The following is a 21158-nucleotide window of genomic DNA, read 5'->3' as shown; positions in this document are numbered from 1 at the left end:
CATTGCTACCACCAGTGGCTCCAACAGACCCACAAGCCAACACCACCATGCAAGAGATGGCCCAGAGTCTCAAAGCAATGCAAGAACTATTACTTTGCTTAGTGCCAAATGTCACACCGAATACATAGGCAACCCTGCCTAGTGTACAGAACAACTCCCTCCCTCAGACTCCTTTCGTCTTCTCCCTCATTCCTCCAGCAAATCCCGTGCTCCCTCTCCTAGAAGAGTTAGCACAAGACCAACAGCAACCAGTAAACGGGAGCAACCCTCTTGCAAATCTCTATTCAATACGTCACAACAATCAGGTTACAACACAAGTTCCCCCTAACAGGAACTACAGACAAGAACTGGCAGATGCCCATGAAGGGGGCCAGTTTCAAGTCCAACTCACTCTCCCTAATGGGAGCAACATTCCGGATTGGTAGATACCCCAGACGGGAGCCATTTCCGAACATCACACCCTCCTCCGAAAGGGAGTAGTGTTCAATTTCAACTACCTCCCGCCACTGGGAGTCCATCTTCTTTCCAACAACCTCCATTTCTGGATCCATATGAAGAAGAAGCAGTACAAGCCCTACCGCAAGGGGCAAGATATCCACCGCAAGGTAAGTCCGAGATCGAGGAACTACGAAAACAGTTACACATGGTGCAAAATCAACTCCAGAGGCAACAAGGAGTGGACCACCCATCCACTAAGTTCAAGGATCTTTGTCCCTTCCCAGACGCTCGAGTACCTCCAAACTTCGAGGTTTCAAAATTCAAAAGGTACGACGGTAGTGGGTGCCCCACAGCACACCTGAAAGCATTTTGTGGGGAACTCAATGTGATAGCAGGGAATGATGGAGCCTTGATACGGCTCTTTCAGAAATCCCTTAAGGGTGACGCATTGGATTGGTACACCTCACTGGACAGCCGTCAAATCAGAACCTGGGAAAAGCTCTCCCAAGCGTTCATTGACAGATTCTCATATAACCTGAACATGGCTCCGAAAAGGGCAGATCTGGCTGCTTTGAGACAAAAAAACAATGAATCATTGTCAGCATATGTGGGACGATGGCAGGCCATGGAAGCCCGAATGAGAAACCCCATCGACGATGAAGAACAGATATCCATGATTGTACATTCAGCAAACCCTAGCATTTCTCGTATCCCTACGTAAACTTCTCTCAGATCATTCAAGCTGGAGAACAGGTGGAAGTTGGGATCAGAGCCGGAACCATTTCTCCATGGCCGCATCAGACCCCCTCAATCAAAAGAAACAAAGTCGAGGGGAAACCTATCGGATATGGGAATGGAAACGGCACTACTCCCGCACAACGCGCTACGGAGGTTAACAATATCATCGCCAACACTCAAGGCAATCAGTATGCTCCACAACCAGAGCCACAGTAAGACAGGCAATACCAACCATAATCAAATAGACAGTACCAACCATAGCAAGCCTAATAGGGATATCAGGCACAGTCGTCTCAACAACAACAGCAACAGCCTAGGGGGAATGCGCAAGGCTCCTACAAACAGGCAATGTTAGGTAGAAAGTTCACCCCGCTAGCACAAACATACAGTCAGGTTCTGACAATGTTAATGCAAAAATAACTTTTGACACCGCTCTAGCCTCGGCTTCCACCTAATCCCTTGCCACCAGGTTATAATGAAAATCAGTATTGCGCATACCACCAGGCTCCTGGTCATCTAACAGACCGTTATTTCACTTTGAAACATCGGTCTAAGATTTAATCGGAAGCCAGAAGATTGCAATCACCCCGCAAGCTAGCAACATGGCTCAGGCTAACATCCTCCAAAATCCCCTGCCATCACACCAAGCAGGACCCAGCACATCTAACACTTCCACCGTCAATCATATTGAGGGAAGGTGTCATGGGTACTTCTCTCCGCATCATTTCATGCAAGCAATAATGCCCGGCACCGCAAACCAAACATGGGGACATCGACAGGCGTCACCGCCTAAGCCGCGAGTATTCCTCAAAGTAGCACCAATAACTCAACCTCTCATATTCCTTAAAAGTAGCACCAATAACTCGGGTATTCATCGAAGCAGCACCTACAGTGTAACCTCTCATCTATCTCGAGGCAGCACCCAACAGGTCTTAGCCTCTCATCTCTCAAGGGGCACCCCCAGCACTCCCTAAGTCACATCCTCAACATCGCACTCCCGAAGAGGCACTTTCAACCCTAACCTCAACAAATCCAAAAAGGTCGGATTTCGAACCCCTCACTCTCCCAATAGGCCTCCCTGATCTAGCCCAGCTAACTTTGCAAGGGGCACCCCCGGTTCAAGAACCAAGTTTCCTAATGCCTCACCAACTGACACATGCCCAAAGGACCCCTCTCACACCTCAAAAGAGGGAAGAAAATTCTATTGCCAAAGCCGGTTAAGGGTTGGTAACACCTTAAGAGAAATCAGCAAGCCCATCACAAATAGTTCCAGCCCTAATCTCTTAACCTCAAGAACCACCGATATACCTAGAAGGAAGAACGGGTCCCTCCTACAACATAAGAGCAGTCCCATGGCATTATCCTTAATGCGCTGAAGTGGGCAACAATGGGAGGTATTTTAGGAGGGATAACCAGAACCCAAAAGAATCCAAGAAAATTTTTTCGGGAACCACTTGCAAAACCGATGCTACTTATGACATAGTAGCCCAACTCAAATCCATTCTCGCTCAAATATCCATCTGGGAACTCTTGTTCACATCAAGATCGCATTGAGAGATCTTTGCAAAAACCCTGAATGATTCACATATCTCTCCTAACATACCTCCTGATATGGTGGTGAGCATGATCGGACAACTCCTCACACCACGAGCAATCACTTTTTTTGATGATGAGTTGCCCCCAGAAGGATGCAAACATGGGCGCTCATTAAACATAGCAGTCCATTACAAAAATTTCAAAGTCTCACTCGTACTCATAGACAACGAATCAAGTCTAAATGTATGTCCTTTGAGGACTACCGAGCATTTGGGGATAGAACCGTCCTCTTTCAAGCTTAACACCATGATTGTCAGAGCCTTCGACAACTCTCGAAGGCAGGTTGAGGCAGAAATCGACATTGAAATACAAATCGGACCCAACATGACACTCGTCACATTCCAAGTCATTGATATCCCTGCCTCATTTAACCTTCTGTTGGGACGATCGTGGCTTCATGCTGTTCGAGCCATCCCATCTACCCTCCATCAAAGGGTTAAATTCCCTTCTGGAAATCGAATCATCTCAGTGCTGGCCGAACCAGAAACGATCCTACCGATGACGATCAATATCCCAGAAACTGACATCCCAGTGATTGACATTCAGCATGCAGAGGGGGACATATCGTATCATAGCTTTGAATTTGAAAATGTGAATGCAATTGCCAATCCACGACCTCTCGCTACTGAATATGTCATTCCCCCTGCTGAGCAATTAATCCTAAACTATCTTACCGAGTTTCATGAGAAAGGTATGGTAGTAAAGCCAGAACGTGCCAACATACAGAGACAAGGGTTGGGATATCAACCGACACCAGAAGATCAAGTTGAAAGGCCGAGAAAGGGTCAACTATTCAAGTGCAAACTTATCAAGTTCGTTAGGGCTGGGATAATTTGCAGGGACACGATGATTTCCTTAGAGGACCACCTCCAACAGTTCAAACTATTAGAACATTCCAACCAGGAGTCCATCTGGCCACTGATAATGTGGGACAAGATTCTTAGGGTGTTAAAAACACATCCGACGTCAAGGGCAGAACCCTCAGACCCACCACACGAGGCTAGGGGCATGGAAAAGGATCCACCCATAAAGGACCTAGAACCAGGAGTGCCCCTTAAAGGAGACGCGGGCAAGAACAGGGAGACATCCATTTCCACCCACAGTCAAGAGGACATATCCTCACCACCAACTCAGTGACACAAGGGGCAGAAGTAGCCCATCCATTGGATTGACAAAGGGAAGTGGCCCTCACTTGACTGGATGGTCATCAAGGTTCCATCACAGGATGAACTGGAAGAGCCAGAAGATCTCTAATTGTTGGGTGAAGAAATTGAATCAAATTCTGACTCTGAGCCCAGCCTAGCAGACATCATGGTCATTAGGACAAATGACCCACAGGAACAAACAAGTTAAAATAGCAAGATCGAAAGCGGGAAAGAACCACAATGGTCAGTCTCCCCCTAATGATCAAATCAGCTGACGAATAATTCGTGGATGTCGGCCTAAAAAAACGCCAATATAAATAGCGGTTGGTACCCCGAACTAGAACAAGATCAATCATAGTTTGCAACACCGTCCTGTTAGGGACCCCTTGGTGACACAAAAAAATCAAAAAAATTTCAAAACACAAGAACAACACATATTCCCAAATATACAAAAAAAATCAAATATTTCTCAAAACCACAAAACATCAGAAAATTTTCAAAACACAAAAACAATAGAAAAACTTTCAAAAATCGTTGTGCCAAACACCTCAAATGCAACACAGGAGTTTGAGGTCGACTCATATGATTTTTTATCTAGAGTTGGACTTCAAGCTCATGGGTTTGGATGAAGCCCTGGATGAGGGAAATGATGATATCGCTCGCGAATTCGAGGATTCTCTCGAAAAGTTCGAAACAAAGGCCAACGTTATAGCAGATAATTTTGAAATTGTGAACTTGGGTTAGTGGAACTCCCTAGAGAGGTGCACATAGGAAGATCGTTGCCCCCAGAATACAAGCAGAGGATGATAGAGTTCCTGAGACCAAGGTTATCCAACTTTGCTCTCCCTTATGAAGACATACCAGGACTCGATGAAGATCTGGTAGTGCACCATTTTCCAGCAAAGCCAGACATGAAGCCTGTCAAGCAAAAGTTGCAAAGAATGAAGCCAGAATGGGCTCTGAAGATCCGTGATGAAGTCATCAAGCAATACAACGCGGGATTCTTGGTAGTTTCTAACTACTCAGAATGGCTCGCAAATATCGTACCAGTTCCAAAGAAGGATGAGAAAGTCAGGATGTGCATCGATTTTAGGGACCTTAACAAAGCAAGCCCTAAAGATGATTTCTCTTTGCCCCACATCCACACACTAGTAGATAATACTGCTGGACACAAGGTCTTCTCCTTCATGGACGGTTTCTCCGGTTACAACCAGATCAAGATGGCCATCGAAGATCGAGAGAAGACTTCCTTCATCACGCCATGGGGAACTTTCTGTTATCGGGTTATGCCCTTTGGGCTAAAGAAAACAGGAGCTACATATCAGCGAGCCATGACTGCCTTGTTCCATGACATGATAAACAAGGAAATGTAAGTCTATGTGGACAACATGATCGTTAAGTCTTGCACGATCGAAGGACACTTCGAGGACCTCAAAAAGCTCTTTGACAGGCTAGAAAAGTTCAAGCTCCAACTCAATCCGCAAAAAATGTGTCCTCGGTGCGACCGGAGGCAAGCTGTTAGGCTTCATTGTCAGTAAAGATGGTATTCAGGTGGATGAGACCAAGACCAAGGCAATCATCAAAATGCCACCGCCTAAGACTAAAAAAGAAATTCGGGGCTTCCTTAGGTGGATCCAGTATATCAACTGATTCATCGTGTAGCTCACTCCGGTCTGTGAGCCCATATTCAAGCTCCTGCGGAAGAACTCGCCAAAGGAATGGAATGACAACTGTCAAACGGCCTTCGATAAGATCAAAAAGTACCTGTTAAATCCTCCAGTGCTCATGCCACCTACTTCAGGTAGGCCATTACTACTATATATCTCCATTGTAGCAGAAGCAATCGGATGCATTCTTGGCCAACACAACGATACAGGAAGAAAAGAGCAAGTGATCTACTATCTAAGTAGACGATTCACAAGCTATGAAGCCAAATACTCTAGCTTGGAGAAAACGTGCCTCGCCCTAGTCTGGGCAACACAACAGCTACGACAGTATATGATTGCTCACCCAATCCTTCTGCTCGCTTGCATGGACCCATTGAAGTACTTATTCGAAAAACCAGCACTAACAAGCAGGATCGCAAAGTGGTAACTACTGCTTTCAGAATTTGACATTACATATGTCACTCAGAAAGCAATCAAGGGGCAAGCACTAGTCAATTACTTAACAGCACACTCTCTCCTGATTACCAACCGCTGAAGACCTTCTTCCCTAACGAAGTCATCCTCCAGATTGAGGAGGAAGAAGAAAAAAAAGCAAGAGAGTGGACACTCTTCTTTGATGGAGCCGCAAACTCAAAAGGGAGTGGAGTAGGTGTCATACTCTACTCTCCCGAAGATGTCCCAATTCCCATATCCAAGAGGCTGGCATTCCAATGCACTAACAACGTAGCCGAGTATGAGGCCCGCATCGCTGGTCTAAGAGAAGCCATAATCCTCAGTGTGAAGAAGTTACGAGTCTTCAGAGACTCACAACTCATCATCAATCAGATAAATGGCAATTGGAAGACCAAAGATGAAAAGCTGATCCCATATCATGTCTCTCTAGAAAATCTGACCGAGGAATTTGAGGAGGTCACGTTCTCCTACATGCCTCGAGCCAGGAATCAGTTCGCAGATGCTCTGGCTACCCTAACCTCAATGTTGGAAATCTCGAAAGGAGCTGCTGAATGGGAGCTTACTGTCGAACTCCAAGAGGAACCGGTATTCTACCTACAGATCGACGAAGCTGAAACTCCCTCGAATGATCAGCCATGGTACACAGACATCAAGGAATATCTCGAACATTAGAAGTACCCGGAAGAAGCAACACCAGCTGATCGTCGCACTATCCAGCGGTTAGCCGCACAGTTCGTCATCACTGGGGGCATCCTTTATAAGCGATCCTTTAACCAAGTTCTTCTTCGTTGTATGAATGAGACAGAAGCGGCACAGATCATGTCAGAAATCCATGAAGGACTATGTGGCTCACACATGAATGGACAAATGATGATAAAGAAGATCCTACGACTCGGCTACTATTGGCTTATGATGGAGACTGGTTGCTGTAAACACGCTAGGAGATGCTTTAAGTGTCAAGAACATGCAAACCAGATCCATGCCCCTGCTACCAAACTTTACAACTTGACAGCACCATGGCCCTTCTCTGTATGGGGGTTGGATATCATCGACAAGATCAACCCCAAAGCTTCAAACGGGCATGAATACATCCTGATGGTAGTAAATTGCTTCACCAAATGGATAGAGGCAGTGTCCTACACCACCATCGCACTATCTCATGTGGTCAAGTTTATGAAGAACATCATCATTAGCCGTTATGGGGTTTATTACTGACAACGGAACTCCGTTCGTCAATAAAAGGATGGGCGATTTCCTCGACAGATTCAAAATTCAAAGTCATCAGTCAAGCCCTTACCGTCCCCAAATGAATAGTGTGGTCGAAGATGCAAACAAGACTATCATCCCCATACTGGAAAAAATGGTGAAGACATACCGCGACTGGTCAGAGATGCTCCCTTACGCACTCTAGGCCAATCGGACGTCTATACAGTCTTCTACAGGCGCAACTCCATATGAGCTCACATACGGAATGGAAGTGGTGCTACCAGTCGAAATCGAAATCCCATCACTACGGATACTGCTGGAAAGTAAGGTCGAGGAATGCAAGTGGCAACAAGCAAGGTACGATCAACTACATCTGGCAGACAAAAAGTGCATGCGGGCGCTAAGCCACTCCCAGTGTTATCAAAGAAGAATTGCGTGAGCCTACAACAAGAGGGTCCACAAGAGAAGTTTCAAAGTCGGTGACATGGTCGTGAAGCGCATCCTACCACCGCATTTGCCAGATCCCAGAGGAAAGTTTAAACCCTTGTGGGACGGACTGCTGATTGTCTGGGAAGTACTCCCAGGAGGTGCTCTTCGGCTCACCAATCTAAAAGGGGAAGATCTTCTCGAGCTCATCAGCGCCAATAACGTAAAAATCTATCACGAGTAGCCATACCTGACCCTGTCAGTGATCACAATTGCAAAGTTGTGCCCATCACTATCATACCTAAAACCAAAAAAAAAAAGAGAGAGAAATATCCGCCACCTCTCCCATCAGAGATACCCGTCACTTCTCTCATATAAGAAAAAAAAAAGCACAAAAGGGAACCAAAAGAGTAGGGGTGAGGCAAAAAGAAAGAAAAAGGAAAGGAAGAAGAGGAAAGCTCAAAAAGAAGACCTAGAAAAAGAAGAAAATAATTCTATCCCAAATCCCCAAACAATCCCACAAAAAGCGGCCTATCATCGTGCTTAAAGACAAGGACAGGAAGGTAACTAGTTGGTCGGCTATAAAGGAAGTTTCTCTGTCTCTCCTGGCGCTCCCAAAAAAAAATAATAAAATAAAAAGAAAAGAAACGCATGCCTAAGCAAAAGGGGCGAGGTGAAAACCCAAAAGGGCGCCTGGGGTAAAAACAGCGGGTATGCATCAGACTTGGTGAAAACCTAAAAGGGCACCAAGGGTAAAAACATCATAGTTGCCAAGGGGCAAGCAAGATCAAAAGCCCGAGACACAGCGAAAATCTAAAAAGACGCTACGGGCAAAAAAGACGGGAGAGCCGAACGTAGTGAAAACCTGAAAGGGCGCTACGGGCAAAAATGGTAAGAAATAAAATAAAAAATAATAATAAAATTAAATTAAAAAAAATAAAAGTGCAGATACAGAAGAAGTCGAGGCAGAAAATACGAGATACAGGAAATGATAAATTTCGGGCCAGTACTCTATCAAACTTGTTCAAATCCAAGGGACATGATTCAAGATACCCTCTCAGGGAACCGAGATCCCAAGTGCACAATCCGAACTACTGCATACAGCGTGGGCTAAGCCCAACGGTCTGATCCCAATCATCTAAAGCACAAATCCAAACACAAGCGAACATTGGTAAATTTGGCACAAACAAAATCTTTCATTCCTTTAAAGTCTTTTTTTACAAGTACACTGCTTTTTTTCTCTCAAAAACAAAATCCTTCATGCATGCAAAATAAGCACTTGACTACAAAATAGGGATCACAGGTAAATTCCTGTCTCTCATACATCGATAACTTCTACCTGAGCCTCTCTATCTCCATGCGCAGGTAAAAGGCCCCATCCCTATCTAGGCGATGTGCCGCAAACATGCTCTCATCATACCGTCGTCCACTGCCAGTCGATGAGCCATATCCTCACATACGTGGCGAAGGACATCGATCTCAATGATCAGGTGACCATGTGTGGCCAGCAAGAAGGACGGATCGATGAAAGGTCACTCCTCAAATGCCTCGAATGAATCATCAATGCATGAAGAGGATGAAGTAGCATCGTTCGCTACGTCTTGATCAGTAGCCTCATCCACCAAATGTTAACCCAGGACCTGACGATAAAGTGACTGCTCTGCCACCCATCGCTGATATAGCACTGTGGCCAAAGGAGGAGCCCAAGACTCAAGATCCAAACCTGTCGCATCCAAGGAACCCTGTCGGGAAACCCAGACTCATTTATACTAAACAGTCAAATCAGAAGGAAGAGGGGCATGCCCAAATCCAGAGAAAGTAAATTTCGGAATATCCTGCCAAAAGCCAAACAGCCGGAGAAAGTGCACAGGATGGTAAGAGCAGTATCCCCAAAGTCCCAGCAATAGTAAAGGAGTGCGAGTGGCACTACAAATCAAAGGAGAACGATGGAGCTAGGGAGCCTCCCAACTAATCTCCCACCCTCGCAATTGAGCCAGGGAGCTAGACTACCGTCACCGACCCTTAGCTGCATAAGACAGCATGCTGTCCCCCATGGTGAGTTGCATTGACTGGTCCTTCCTTTGGACCACCGGGTAAAAACCCAAGTAAAAAAAAAGAAAAATCAAGATTCCTTCTTTTCATTTCAAAATCTCACGATAAATTGAACCTCAAGAATACCCCACTCAAAAATTGCTGGAAAATAAAAGAAAATGCAATATATATATATATATATATATATATATATATATATGAAAAAATATATAATATGAATAAAATGTTTTTTAAAAAAAACAAGATCCCTAGAAAGTCTGAAGGATTTTGATTTGCTGTTTCTTGGTGTGTAGCTCTGTCTGCTCTCTCAGCAGATCAGCTACTCCCTTTGTTTTTTAGTCTTTATTGCTCTCTTTCAAATATATATATATATATATATATATATATATATATATATATATATATATATATATATATTTGAAAGAGAGCAATAAAGACAAAAAAACAAAGGGAGTAGCTGAAAAAACATTTTATTCATATTATATATATATATATATATATATATATATATATATATATATATATATATATATATATATAATATGAATAAAATGTTTTTTTAAAAAACAAGATCCCTAGAAAGTCTAGTTCTACAAAGGATGACTCTTCCAAAAAATATATATATTAGAATAAAATGTTTTTTTTAAAAACAAGATCCCTAGAGAGTTTAGTTCTACAAAGGATGACTCTTCCAAAATATATATATATATTTTAAACTATTAGCCCCATTTATTTATTAGTGGAAGCCATCTGACTTTGCTGCAAAAAAAACTGAACGACGACGCCCACCTGCGAAATCGAATGGATATTTTCCAAAAAAAAAGAAAAGAATATATATATATATATATATATATATATATATATATATATATATATATATATACATATATTTTTTCAAATAAAATCCCTAGGGAGTCTAGCTCCGAAAAGGATAGCTTTCAAAACAAAAGGTTTTCGAAAAATGCACGCGACGCGCAGTACACTGAAGAATCTTCCATATTCTCCAATTGCGATCAGTGCAAATAGCTAAATAAGATTCGGTCTCCCCCAGTTTCTCCGGAGGATAATCGAATCCGTACATGATACATGTATGACTGGCCTGATCTCCATATCTGGATAGTCATATGAATGCTAGTAAAAAATGATTGGATCTATCTCTGGAAAGAATAATCAAACTCGAAGTGACAACAATCCATTGTAACCAAAGTATCAGAATTAGAAGATTGCATCGCAAAAGATTACCTGCACATACCTAGTCCGGGATATTTGCAAAATTTGATCGAGTCCAAGTCGGTGTAGTGAGTTCCCCGTAAGGCCACACCAATGCGTAGGGCAGCTAACCACTTTGACGATCAAATGGATTGGATATTCCTATGGTGATTACGTAGCAAAGGAAAGACAGACCAAACAGTACGGGAATCCTCATAAAGTCGCACCAACACGCAGAGGCCCTACTTTTCAGACTTAACCTCTAATGCTACTAACAATCGTACGTGAAAGGGTTGTGATTGGTGACCCATAAAGCGGCGACGAATGTGAAGGAGACAATCACAACGTTTTCCTTAACCCTCATGAAATGTGCAAGTCATCTCTTTTCTAAGCGGTCGACTGACAATCATAAAATGGCAGGCGATATATTCGAATCACTATCTTTTTTTACCAAAAGGGTGGGGTGTCCACTCGCTTTGGCCTTCGGTTGCTCCCAACCTCGGCCAAAGAGGGGCATCTATAGACACCCCACCCAAGCTAATATCTCGAGAAGGCTAAGACAGTCCAGGAATCATGAGCATATCCCGAACCCAATCCCAGCTTATATCTGACAAATCATCCCTAAAACCCCCAATTGCCGACCCGCGACCAGAAACCAGGATCCAAACCATTCAATCCACATACAACCTCGTCTTTACCTTATACCCTTACTAGGACCTCCTTACCCAAACCTAAGCCCACCTATTTGAGCTGTAAAACTCCAAAAGAGGACAACCAGGCGAACCAACATAGTGAAAAAAACCTACACGCTCGAGCCCAGACCTAGCGAGGCCCGGGCAGTAGCCAGACTATCGCCGACGGTAATTTGACTACCACCGGTGGTACTCCGAGTACAACTGCTCGTGGCCCGCGTGTGGATAGTTGTCCTAACATTCAAAAGTTAACTTTCTCCTAAATTTACCCCCCCCCCCCCTCCCCCCATCTTCACTATTTACCATTTTATAGACCTCAAGAGCCAATGGGAGCGCGCCACGTGGTGCCCCTCTCTCCCTAGCCAATCACAAGCCTCCATGTCATCATTTTAACCCTTACTTACCCCCTTATTTACCATAGAGCCATTGGAGAAGGCTATAAATAGCCCTCTTCTCTTCTCATTCCAACACACCCAACAAGCCACTTCTCCCTTTAAGCTTGAGAGAGTAAGAGAGAAAGAGAGTGAGGAGGAGAGTGAAGGAGAGGGAAGGAGCACCCAAGCCTTCAAAGTTCTAATTTTTCAAGTCATCCCCTAGCCTTCCTCTCAACCTTTCCAGCTCATAAGCCTGACCCAGATTTGTCATGGTTCAGTCTATGTCTTAGCCTACTCAAGATCAAGCCAAAGATCCATTCGTTTTTACACACAGGCACTCATCATGACATCTATTCCCTTCTCAACCCCCCTGCTCCTCTAGGTCTCTAATGAACGTATGCTCTGTGACTTGCCGTACACCGGATCTGTCACATCAGAAATTCCTAGTGATCTAGTCCATTTTTCTTTACCTTTTTACATAAGCATCATCACATCTGCCTTCTAAACACACCGTTGGACGTATGCTCTGTGGCTTGTAGAAATCTCGGATCTTGCTACATCAGAAATCCGTGTTTGTGCCTAGTCCCATCTCAACCACAGCATCCATCATCCCTTAATATTGTTTTACCACACTAAGTAGAGACCATATATTTGTACGGGCAGAGAGGGTGCCTAACCCCTTCCCTCTTTGTAACCGATGTCCCTTACCCAGAATCCCGGATCGCAGACTAAGAGTCAATCTAAGGAAGGAGAGTCTCCTGATTTCTCCAACCTTACGTATTCTGTGGGTTCTAGCCGACCACGGGATTTCGAGATTAATTGGCTAGTGGTGACTCCAACATCTACAAATCAGCCTACTCACCCCCACTACTAAAAACATAACATACAAATCAGCATGGGCACCGATTTTCAGTGTCTACAATGCCAAAATGGAAAGCAAATCCTAAGTACTTGAATATCAAGTTAGTAACTGTCATCGATACTAACTACTGGTCATCCGAGTCGAGCGAGAGAGGGGGTGCTCCCTCCTTCTGAATACAACACAATATCGCTTTGATGGTGTGATACATCTTCTTACCCCTCTATTCCGATTTCCTCTGGTTTTCTTCTATCTTGTTCATCCTCTCCTTCAGTGCGGCTAGGTCCTCGTGCGCACTTGTAGTGGTGAATGGTTCTTCACCAGTCTCTTCATTTCGTTCTTCCGCATCCTCTTCTTCTTCTTCTTCTTCTTCTTCATCTTCCTCTTCTTCTTCATCCCCCAATTCTTCAATATGAGCACAGGGCTATTTAGATTGAACCTCCATACGATTTATGGTATCTTGGTTGATCACCTAAATCAGGTATGGAATGACGTCCGGGTGGTTGAGTTTGTAGTGACATGCTAACTTACAAATTAGACGGCCAAAAGGAAGTGATAACTTTTCACGGTGTCCTAGTGCAACCTTCACAATCTGTCTTAGCACAAGAGTGGGGATACATACCTTTTCTCCTTACCCCACCCGGTAAAGGAATTCTGCCATAAACTTAGAAATTTCAGAACGTTTGGTGGATCTCGGGTACACGTTATACGTGCATGTGTAGTGGAGTAGGCGGTAGTTGGGTGTCAATCTTATGGATTTGATGATGCTACCCCTTCTCCATTCGATGAGTTTGCCACACAACTAGCATGCGCGCTTGTCCCGTGCCCCCTTATCCCATAGGTTATTTTCCTTAATGTTCACATTGTCGAGCTCCATACCGAGTAGGGTAGCGATGGAATTCACATCAACATGGGCCGTTTGTCTGCCTAGGCTAACTTTGAATCCAAGAGGTTTGACCGTGGCATCTCGAATTCGTGCGTAGAATGCTCGCACTACATTCTCACTCGCCTGCTACTTTGCTTCAAACATCGGTCCCTAAACATTATCTAGGAGGCGGTCGAGCAAATCATATGTGTCGAACATGTTCTTATCCACATTTGCCTCAAACACGACCTTTTGATGCTTGAATCTCCCGAATTCAATGCTGAGCAGCACAACTCGCTCGGGGGAAGCTAAAGGGTCGAAATCTCTCTTCGACCTCTTCTCGATGCTCGGTCCCGCATGATCATCGTTGTACCTCGTCAACCTTCTATCACGGCTTGGCCTTACTTGCTCACTATGTTTTTCCTTCGATCTTCGACCATGGCTTGGTCCCGCTTGATCGTGGGCCACTCTTTTCTTTCCCATGAGGGAAAGCACTAAGGAAACGACGAAAAAGGAAGAGATGGTTGCAAGGATGCTCATCCTTCTTCCTTGGTAGGTGCTGGTTTGAGAAGAAAGTATGGGTTTTACGGAAGATAAGTTTTTGGTGTGCAAGGGAGGGAGGGATATTTGAGAAAATTTGTAACTGGGGAGAAATGGAATGAATAGGGGTTGGAATATCTTAAAAGGGACATCAAATGGGGCCCCACATGTGTTAGAGGGCCCCATCTTTCGTTTGGCGTAGGCGTGGGCTCGCCAAACTAGCACCCAGGCCGTGCCACTCACTGTCCTGACTGGCGCGGCCGCGCCGAACTAGCGCATCCCCTCCCCCCAAAACACATACATCTTGGCATGGGCTCACCAACCAGGCCCAGCCCCCACCGCTCTCTGTGGTGTCCGGCGAGGGCGCGCCCATATGGCGGGGCCCTGCCCACTGCGTACGAAGTGCTGGCGCGGGCTCACCAATTCGGCCCAGCCCCCGCCACTCCCTATGATGTCCAGCTGGGGCACGCTGATCTGGCAAGGCCACCCCAATTTTATTATTATTTTTATTTTATTTTTACACACACTCACCCGCACGCATTCACAATTTGATCAATTAGTGTTACCCCTTCGCCAGTCCTCTTGTTTTTTTTGGTGCCCCCCCCTAAGGATTCACTAGAGGATAATTATAAGAAGAAAAAGGGATCTTAAGTCAATTGGATCTTGTGAGAGAACAATTTTGACTTGGAATAAGATGGTGAAAACTCAAATTCCAAGGTAAGCATGATATAATTATAAGATTCAGTTGTTTTATACCATAACAGATCATCAATTCCTTCTAGTTGCAAGGTAGACCTAAACAAGCATGTAAACGATTTTTGATTTACTTCGGGGCTAGGCTGATTTACCTTTCCATGGCTGGCGGGTTCGTTTCTACGGCAACCGAGTGGTTGAGCTCCTTCTCAGTCTCTACTCTCTTCTCTCTCATCAAGCCTTGCAAAAATTTCGTATAGAAGTAAAAGAGAGTTTTTAAAGATTATATAGTCCTGGGATTTGTCCATTTGGCCTCAGGGAGACTTTTTCTATATATATAGCCCTATTTGGTTTGAACGGCTCAGTTTCTATGCATTGTACGTTCTTTATCTATGATAAGGGGCCACTTTATGATTGGACTGACCGGACCAAGTTTTCGTGCCTAAGGTGGGCCATGACCTGACTGTGGGGTCCACCATGATGTATGTGTTTTGTAGGGCAGTTCCAAAGCTTGACCCTTTTGGACCTTTCAAATAACCAATTCTCACGACTGATGCCCATTTCCTTGTGTAACTTGTATAATGTCATGGACATGTCATTAGAACATGCACCACATGTGTTTAAGATAGACCTACATATTAACCATGTAATTAATAACATGCACCACATATGTGAAGAGGCTTTTTCCAACTAAGCAGTGGTGTTGCCAGATTCAGGCCTTGTTTTACTTGCAAATGCCAAGGAAAATGCTATATATGTTGATGGATTCAATGTGCTCTATTTATCATTTCCTATATGTTATCAACCTATTAATTCATAAGATTGGCAAATGTGCCAATCAATCAGCTTGACCATATGATAAATCATATAATCATGGATGGACCAATGAAAAGATAATTGCAGCAATTGGATGTTTCCAACAATTCAATACATGGATGTTTTTTTCTGGACCATTGATCTAAACTTTGGGTGATAGATTAGAAGTTAATGGAATTACAATCGTAATTGGCTTTATGGTTTAGCTCATCCAATAGGCAGTCCACTAATTGGATAGTGTGTTTCCATTGTCCAATTGCACCAATCTAGGCTTTATAGGGTCAATTCCATTTACTAAATGGCACACGATTTGGCTCTAAATTCATTCCATTTTAAAATTTTTTTTTTTCGAATTGAAATCTTGTATGGCAGAGAGATACAAGGAACCAATATGGAAGGGCCAATTCCTTCTGACATTTCTGGTATGGAGAACTTGATCCAACTGTAGGTACAATGCTTGAATTCCCATCTTTAGTAGTTTTGTGTGAAGCACATCCTTTGTGATCTCATCATCATCATCATCATCATCATCATCATATAAACCTTATCACAACTAATTGGGGTTGGCTTCTTTCATCTCGTGCTTAATAAAAATAAAGTGAATAGATCTAAACTTTTCCTTGTGGACTCTTTACATGCAAAATTATCAGTGACATAAGTGGAATGGAATCAGATTTTCCCAACTTGAGTAATATTGGAGAGATACTTGTATATATTGGAGAAATGAGACTACTGGATTTGTTGTTAAGTCAGGTTTTTTTTTTTTCCTTGTATATGATAAAAATCTTCGTTACTAGCCAATGTTCTTTCCATTCGCTTGCTTTCATTGGATGAATAGGTTCATTACATATGGATGCTTCTGTTTTTCCGGTCCTTGTTGTCATTTTCATTGTTGTTTTTGTGTTTTTTTTTTTTTTTTTTTTGCATGTTATCTAGTCTTGTACTAGCATACCTTTTTTTTTTTTTTTTTTTTTTTACTTTTACATATGTGTGCATATACATACGTATATGCATGTTAGCAAAAACCTCTTTTTTTAAGTGTTAACATTTGATTAGAAGTTTTGAAGAGGATGGATATAACATGAGTTGTTTGGATCATTCTCACATTCTATCAGTCTGCCTTGAACCATTAAACTTAAATGCTGGTAATCAGTTTTGGGTTTGTTATGCTTGTAGAACCTAACTTCCACTGAAAAACTACTAAGTGGATGTTAGGAACTCACTGAGAAGCATTGTCATACTTGACAAGCAGAATATGTCTCTGATTTAGAGGCACAAACATCAATACACTACAAGCCCGATTTTTTATTATTTTTTTCGGCGCTTTCTTCTATTCAAAAATCCAAGTAGACAATAGTACTGGTAAGCAAACTGGTAAGTGATTATATGTAAAGCTAACCTACACGGGACTATATATATAACCTTCAAACGTGAGAAGCTTGATGTGTGGCATGTGTGGTGTGTACATGAGATTTATTGCACACATGTGTGGGCTTAGCAAGGCTCATCATTATTGCCTGTTTCAAACACACTGATGCCCATTCATTCGTTATTGTTCTTTTAACTTATAATTTCTGATACTGAAAGCAGAGGTTAGTGAATTGAAGATGGACTGGCCTCGTACACTGAAACAAGCACCTGGAGCAGGGAGGGGCCTTGCATATCTACACTCGAATTCAGCACTCGGCATTCCTATTGTTCATAGATATTTTAAATCTACCAACATTTTTCTAAGTGAAAATTTTGATGCAAAGGTAACAAAGATATGTCTAGGGTGATTTTGCTAACATCGATTCAGGAAATTTTTCATGATTTGTATGCCATTGTAGCATTCTTAAATGGGAGTCAGAAATTATGTGAATGATATAGACAAAACTTTAATTTATAAGTGGAATAGAAAATATGCCTTGTCAGTATCATCTGCCTACTAATTGTCAGTTGTCATGAGCTAGGTTCTGGGAAGTTGAGTTTGTCAAGTTATGGGTCTTGGGTCAGAAGATGTTGCCATAAATGAATGGGTCAGGCTCGACTTGAGCTTGTCCCAATCCTACCCACCCATATAGCTTGCACACATGCACATATAAGTGCATATACATACATATATGCATAGATATACATATACCCATGTGTACACACATACATGGGTTCTGCTAACGTCCCCAATGTTCTACAAGGTTTTAATTAGCACATGGGGCGACCTATCGTCAATGTAAACCAGTCAGTCATGCAATTGAGTGGGGCAAACATGAAATTCAGAGGGAGAAACTGAAAATTGCGCGGGACAAACTAGAAATTGAGCGAGGCAAACTAGAAATTGAGCGGGGCAAACATGAAATTGAGCAGGGCAAACATGAAATTCAGTGGGGAAAACATGAAATTCAGCTGGGGAAACTGGAAATTGAGCGAGGCAAACATGAAATTGAGCGGGGGAAATTAGAAATTGAGTGGGGCAAACTAGAAATTGAGCAGGGCAAACATGAAAATTGAGCGGGGCAAACTGAAAATTCAGCGAGGCAAACTAGAAATTGAGTGGGGCAAACATGAAATTGAGCGGGGCAAACTAGAAGTCCAATCATGGTACATCACTCTGAGGACAGTGAGACCTTCCTTCAGGTCGAGCTGGAACCAATCATGGTACATCACTCTGCAACAAATTAAGCATAGTACTAAAGATTATATAAACTTAGAAATCCAAGTCCAAATGAATAATAGAGTTTGGGAAAAGATTTGGCAAAGAGTTAGGTCATATCTTATCCAAGTTAAATTATAGTTTGTTAGACTGCCTTCAGTCAATTCTCTTTACTTTGTACCAATCATAGTACATCTCTAACGACGTGTCTTTAAAAATGTCCACCAAGTTTCTATAGATATGGTATGTGCAATAGCCATGAATTACATGTGGAAAGACTTGGGGAACCTTTTTCATTAAACCTTTATGTCGGTCAGATATAATCACAAGACCCAGAAGAGTCCCTAAAGAATCATTGAGGTAGGTAAGGAACTAATTCCAGCTGATGCTGTTCTCTGATTCCCCGATGCCAAACGCGAGTGGAAAAATATGATTGTCCCCATCTAAGGGCGTGACAACGAATAGAATACCCATCTATTTGCCCTTTAAGTATGTCCCATCAATGGCCAATACCCTCCGCATAGAATTCTGAAAACTTCGAACGCATTGTCCGAGCGCTACAAAACACTTTTCGAACCTGAAAGTCTCTTTATAAACATCCATGACAGTCATCATCCCCGGGTTGGCCATCCTGAACTCATGCAGATATAAGGGGAGTTGATTGTAACGATTTTCGTAAGACCCCATCACGTGATTAATTGCAAGCTCCTTACCTTTCTATGTCTTCCTATAATTGATAACAACATTATATTTCTCTTGCATAGTGAAGATAATATCATGTGGCCTCAAACTTAGGCCTTGCTCAATGCGTCTAACAACCAGATCACATGCTAACTTACTGCTTGCTTGTCGGTGATCGCTCTTCATCCATGACATGCCACACGTGTGTTTTGACGTATCTTGAATATCGCCGTATCACTCACTCGAGATGCATGAACCCTCCATTCACATGTATCTTCGAATCACACCACGGTAAATCTCCTAGAATATGAGTACACTACACTATACTAGAATTTATTGCGAATTGCAAATTGGCTCAAAACATACTGGCACCAACTCTTGTCCTTAAACGTTTTCCCAACGGCTAGATCGATCATTTCACCCAACGGATCCGTATATTCTAACAATTCATGATTGCTGAATGCAGCATCATCGAATGGCACGGGAACTTGACGAGTGATGAAGTTTGATGTTTTTGGTAAGGTCTGAAAGCGGAATGTCTCTTACACATATAACTAGGGTGGTGGATGATGATGGCAGATCTGCCGTTGTTACTAAAGGCGGTGCCATGTATTCATTAATGAGGTTAAGGTCACATGCCCTACTGACTTGGCTAGTTACAGAGTTTGATGTTTGAGGCGGCTCAAGCAGTTGATCGTTGGTTACTCCCACTTGTAATGGCGATGCCGTATATTCAAATTTATGCCATGCTCCTCACGCACACTGTCCACATGTGTTGTCATATTAATGTGTTGGGTTGTCTCGATGACTAAAGGGATGAATTTATCCGAATGCTCTAATTGTGTTGTATATCACAATCTATTGGGTTACTCTTTATAATTCTGTAAATTCTAGATAGAAGCTCCTCGTACGTAGTCTCGACACGTAGTGTAACAGTTTTTGAATTTCCACCAGTGTACGAGTATTGATTGTTTTCGCATTCTAACTCCCCGCCATGTACAGCAGATGATTCTCATAGCCATTATCTGAAAACTAATACAATGACATTATATCAGTGAATTGTTAAGCAATGTAAGCTTGTCATAATATAAAACTCGATTAAATAATAGAGGACCGAGTACTCAGGTTCCATAATAAATGAGAATGATACAAAACTTAAGGAAATAAAGAGTAAGCAATGCGTTAATTTTTAAAATAAACAACTAAAGAGAATAAACTTATATGGATTAGGGCTTCAAAGATACAAATGACTTCATGTGGTGCTTGGTAAATTCAGTGACACTATCTATCATGGAATTGAGTGAGGCAAGCATGAAAATTCAACAAGGCAACCTAGAAATTGAACGAGGCAATCATGAAAATTGAGTGAGGCAAACTAGAAATAGAGCGAGGGAAGCATGAAAATTTAGCGAGGCAAGCAATAATTTGAGGGAGAGAACTTATAAATTGAGCGGGGCAAACATGAAATTCAACAGGGCAAACATGAAATTTAGCAAAGCAAACGTGAAATTCAGCGAGACAAACTGAAAATTGAGCGGGCCAAACATGAAATTCAGCGGCGCAAACATGAAATTGAGAGAGGCAAACATGAAATTGAGCGGGCAAATTGGAAATTGAGCGGGGGAAACTAGAAAATCAGCGGGGCAAACATGAAATTGAACAGGGCAAACTGGAAATTGAGCGGCGCAAACATGAAATTCAGCGGAGGAAACATGAAATTTAGAGGGGCAAACATGAAATTCAGCGGGGGCAAACACGAAATTTAGCGGGGCAAACTGAAAATTTAGCGGGGCAAACTGAATTTCAGCGGTGCAAACATGAAATTGAGCTGGGCAAACTGGAATTTGAGCGGTGCAAACTTGAAATTGAGCGGGGCAAACTGGAAATTGAGTGGGACAAACTAGAAATTGAGCGAGGCAAACTTGAAATTCAGCGAGGGAAGAGTGAAAATTGAGCGGGGCAAACTGGAAATTGAGCGGGACAAACTAGAAATTGATCGGGGCAAATTGGAAATTGAGCGAGGCAAGCTAGAAATTCAGCAAGGGAAGAGCGAAAATTGGGCGAGGTAAACTAGAAATT

Source organism: Magnolia sinica, chromosome 17 (assembly GCF_029962835.1).
Source record: "Magnolia sinica isolate HGM2019 chromosome 17, MsV1, whole genome shotgun sequence".
NCBI classification, from domain to species: Eukaryota; Viridiplantae; Streptophyta; class Magnoliopsida; order Magnoliales; family Magnoliaceae; genus Magnolia; species Magnolia sinica.
This window is presented reverse-complemented; position numbering follows the sequence as displayed.